The sequence below is a fragment of the Carex rostrata genome, chromosome 7, assembly GCF_964058835.1.
Source record: "Carex rostrata chromosome 7, lpCarRost1.2, whole genome shotgun sequence".
NCBI classification, from domain to species: Eukaryota; Viridiplantae; Streptophyta; class Magnoliopsida; order Poales; family Cyperaceae; genus Carex; species Carex rostrata.
In genome coordinates, this window is record NC_135924.1 from 488,222 (window position 1) to 493,487 (window position 5,266).

The 5,266-nt window shown below is 32.2% G+C and overlaps 1 pseudogene across 1 annotated transcript; it reads left to right on the top strand.

Annotated features, from left to right (window-relative positions):
* The first annotated feature begins 3,271 nt into the window (after positions 1-3,271).
* On the top strand, positions 3,272-5,266 carry LOC144557415 (putative allantoate deiminase; annotated as a pseudogene). The gene is made up of 5 exons (XR_013512659.1): positions 3,272-3,491; positions 3,592-3,695; positions 4,004-4,092; positions 4,470-4,826; positions 4,911-5,266. The product of XR_013512659.1 is annotated as a putative allantoate deiminase (transcript).

Here is a 5,266-nt window from a genome sequence, read left to right on the forward strand (position 1 = left end):
AAAATATTAAACTTCTATTATTTTCTAATTTTTTTTTCTATTTTATGATTTTTATCTATTGTTTTATAAATGTTATTATTTGTTAGAATTATATATATGTTTTGTTTAATCAAATATATACATAGAGATAAAAGTAAATAGCTATTTTAGCTCTCGGATAATAAGTTATATATGTTTTAAAAAACTAGCGGCTGAACCGATTGACCCATCGGTCCGACCAGTGAACCTTTGACCCGCGCGAAGCTTTACCGGGTCGACGTTCGGTCCAGTTCTGAAAAAAAGACGGAAAGCCGGGTTTTACCATTCATGCAGATGTCACGAATGGCCGCATGGTAAGGGATTGCATTTTAATTTTAATTTTATTTTATTTTAAAATGGATATAAATGAAAATAAATTATATTATTATAATTTATTGTCGGTTATCATTTGTTACTTAAAACGCTAAAATAGAAAACCTAACATATAATATAAATATATATATATTTTTCTTCACTTAATATATTATACCTTAATTAAAAGGCCCTAGAGTTATTGTACCCAAAGTTTCGAGAGTTCGATTCCCTCTCATGACTTTGCAACTTCTGCGAAGATTTAAAAAAATATATATATATTATACCTTAATTTTTTTTTTAATAGAGACATATAGTATATTAAACATTATAAATAAAACCTTGTAACTACAAATAACAAAAATTCAATTTTTCGGGGATGTTACATTAACATTAAAAAAATATGGAACCTTGAAAATAATAATAATAAAAAAACATGTCAATAAGAATTTACAAATTCAAGATCTTAAACTATCAAACATCTCACTTTCATATAATTTTTGAACAAATATGTGTCTTGTCTCCGTTTGGTTGGATATAGATTGTGCGGATCCGTGAGAAGAAGTTTTGACGGTTTTGAAAAAAATACAACTATTTGATTCATAACGAATGTCCGGATGTCAGAATAAATTTAGTCTCACAAATTTTGCGTATAGAGGATATAAGGCCTTAGAGGCCGAAATATTTCAATATTGCCGAGCGTGGAGAGAGAATTGATGCGCCGCAACTTCGATAAATGGATTTGAAAATGGAAGTTAATTTTTTGGTTTGAAACTGGGGGATATATCCAGAAATCCGGATCCGTATTTTAGCAATTATCCACTCCGAATTACACGGATTTGGATTTGGATCCGTTTACAACCCTAGGTAGGGTCCACTGGAAAATAATTTAGAAATGAAATAAAAGGAATAGATGTGGATTAGGCAATATTGTCGTTTGTGTGGTCGGTTAATTTCTTTTCTTCATTATGATCAATTATATTTAATTATCAACGTAAATTTTCAATTTCCAATTGAATTTAAGGTTTCGAGTGTATTGAAATTTTTAATTAAGTATCAAGTGCTCAGATATGAATTTCCATCTATATTTATATATTAGAATAAATTTTAATTGCTCGTAATTAATGGTACTTTTAACTAATAAAAAAAAAAGTTTAGGATATAACACAATTTCGTTTGTTAGTCTAGATCATTATGTGATAGCCGCATCTGGAAATATAGTTACCATTAGATTAACCGAGTTATGATAAGGAGAATAAAAATATTAGATTAGTGGTAGAGATCTTAATTAACCGGAGATATACCAATAAAAGTCTTAGTGGTGGAGACATTAATTAACCGCAAATTAATATTGTATTGTCTTGCTTCACCATAAGAACAACCAATAGAATAGAGAGTAGGCCGGAAGAATAATATAATTAAGTGATGTCCGAAAACTTTGAGTTAATCACAAAACTCCTTAATTGCACCAATTAAAACAAGCCTTTGATGGATCTCTTTATAGGGTGGATGTGTCGATGCGAAAGGGGCTCTCACTAAATTGGATTAGAAACCTTGGCTCAGAAAACCGTTCATGTAAGTAACCGAAGTTTCAACAGCAATATCAAAATAGCCATCCTAGTCATATAAGAAAAACCACAAAATAGCCAATACAGTACTTAAAAAAACACACACACACACACACAAATTTGCTATGTACTGAAGTCGGGCATCTCGAACTCGCTGAAGTCGGGCATCTCCAAGTCACTGGTAATTGAGAATTCAGCAATCTCTTGTGTAGGACCGTCCATGTCTTTTATTGCTGTGTGAAGCATGGCAGCAACTTGTCTCATATCAGGTCTCCTCTCCCCTTCCATGAGCAAGCATGTTCTCGCTAGCTCCATCACTCGTTTAATAAGTCTCATGTTCTGAAAATCAGAATTGGAATCGGAATCGGATGAATCGGTCGGAATCGGACGAATCGGATCGGAAACTCAGATTATTTTGACAGAAGCACATTTTGTGCTAAATTTATCAAATAACCCACTCCAACACTAATAATAATTAAATTTGGAAGGATAACAATCAAATTTACAGTGTATTACTTGTAAAATTAATATTTATCTAATTTAAAAATTAAATAGACTTCTATAAAATAATAAAAAAACTTAATAAATTCACCAAAGACAAATAAAATGTTTGATTTTAACTTTTAAATTTTCATATTTATTTTGTATTCATTAATTTATCTTCAAAGAAAATATTTTTTTTTGCTTAAGTCAAAGTAAAATAAAATAAAAACTTAATTTATAAAATAAATAAATAAAATTACTAGTCAAATAAAAATAATAATAATAAATTAAATCACTGTGTATTTAATAAGATAATCAATATGGAATTAAATAAGACAACATTTATTAATAGCTAAGCAAATAAAATAGCATTAGTGCTCAGTGCCTCAATACGACATTTTGACATTCAGCATCGGCTGATTCCGCTACCCCATTTTTATAATTGGACTGGACATGGTCCACTGTAAACCATATTATATTTTGAAAATAAAACAGTATAACATTCATACACCAAGTCTATACAAAATATCTAAGGATTTAACCATTCTTCTTTTTTTTTTTGTTCTGAGACGCGATTTCCACAAATCGTTTCTACTGTCATTGCAAAAAATCTAAAATTGGCCCGATTGAATCACCGAAACAATGAATTTTTGCTCTAGAAAGAAGAGAATGAGTGAAAATTCGGTCAATTTTTCCGATTTCGCTTCAATTTTATCAATTTTCTGTACATAACTTGTATAGCTGAGTTAACTCAGGAAAAATCGGATCGTCTCTGGCCGATTCCGTTCCAACAGCCGAGTCAACTCGGAATCGGCCGATTTTCCAAACCACCGACTCAAAAGCCAATATTTGTTAATTGACAAAACTGATACGTCAGTAAGTAGCTACTTCATATCTGTATATATGGTATGATGATGATATCACAAATCACAATTTTTGGTCTTTATATTTTTGGATACTGTAGAAGAAGTTAAAATATTTTATGTTTTTTATTCAGGTAATTGCATTTAGTGATGAGGAGGGTATTAGGTTCCAGTCTACTTTTCTAGGAAGTAGTGCTGCTATAGCTGGTATTCTACCAACATCTATTCTACAAGTATCTGACAAGAGGTTAATATTTCAACCTAGCTATTTAATTTAATTTGTTCAACAAGTTAAACTATATAGAATACTAATTAATATGTTTTGTTGTCTAAAATTCTTCCTTCAGTGGATTTACGTTGCAAGATGTTTTGAAGGAGAACTCTGTAGAAGCTACCGATGAAATCCTTTCTCAAGTTCGGTATAATTCAGAGTCTGTTTGGGGTTATTTCCTAAAATAAAGTCCTCCCAAGAAAAATTACCTTGATATAACTTATATCAAGGTAATTTTTCTTGGGAGGACTTTATTTCAGGAAATATAATATTTACTCCTTTAAAATAGAGATAAAAAAGTATATATGCTCCTAAAATGTGATAATGGGAAAGCTGGTTATATATATCAGGAATTAATAAATTAGAAGAGTTTGATAAGCATTCTTAATTTTCAGAAAATGAAATATATATAAGCTTTTGCAGGATCAATTGTGAATTATCCAATGTAAGGACTTGTGTGAAATGCTTTGAATTTTATTTTTATTTGTAGGTACATATTGAACAAGGTCCAGTGCTAGAAACACTTAATTATCTTCTAGGTGTGGTGAAATGAATTGCGGGTCAAACATGATTGAAGGTATGTATATGGGTCCTACAAAACAGGCAGCCTTTTCTTATCTGACCAAGTTAATTTGGTCTGGTACACTTAACTAACCCATGTTATGTTGTACCAGCCAGGTCTGGTACCAACATACTGTCCCACCCAGTCAGTCATGTTTAGTAGTATTGTTATTTAGTTATTTAGCTATGTTGACAGTGAGTGTTTTATATTTTTATTTTTCAATTTTTATGCTTCCATTATTAATTGCATCCTTACCAGAAAGAACCGTACCTAGTACTGGCACTGCTGCAAAACCAGCAGGCCAGGCACAGAATATCTAATTAAGTGCTTAATTTATTGATAGCTGATATTAAATCCTATTCACTCTATGCTATATCATATGTGATATGTAGGTTACAGTGAGTGGGACCCAAGGGCATGCAGGAACGGTACCAATGCTGTTGCGTCAGGACCCAATGGTTGCTTCAGCAGATCTCATAGTAACATTGGAATCTCTCTGTAGAAATCCTGACAAGTACTTAAAGACTGATGATTTGCATAATTCCTTTGACTTTGCCGGACTGGTATGCACAGTAGGTGAGCTATTTTGCTGGCCCAGCGCAAGCAATGTCATATCATGACAGGTGAATTTTACAGTAGATATAAGAGCAATGGATGACAAGGCCAAGGAAGCAATTGTGTTTGAATTCTCCAAGCAAATTTCAGAAAAATGTGATGGTCGGCTGGTGAATTGTGCAGTTGAACAAAAGGTAATTAATTAATTAGTTTGATTGTTGAGTTGAGCAAGAATTGTTGAATGAAGCAATTATATATATATATACTTATGTTTTCAGCATAGCGCTGAGGCAACACATTGTGACAAAGAGTTGAGGTCACAATTGAAGAATGCAGCGGATTCAAGTATAAGAGAATTGTCAAGTGATGTTTTAGGTGAGATGCCTGTTTTAATGAGTGGTGCTGGACATGATGCAATGGCCATGGCTAAATTAACCAAGATTGGTATGCTGTTTGTACGGTGCCGTGGCGGTATTAGTCATTCACCGGATGAATTTGTGATGGAGGATGATGTATGGGCTGCTGGTCTCGCACTTGTTCGATTTCTTGAGCAGCATGTAGACGACCAATAATTAAATTCTGCTTATTTTCAAATGTTTGTAAAATCTCTTTTACAAATGTTTGCAATTATATA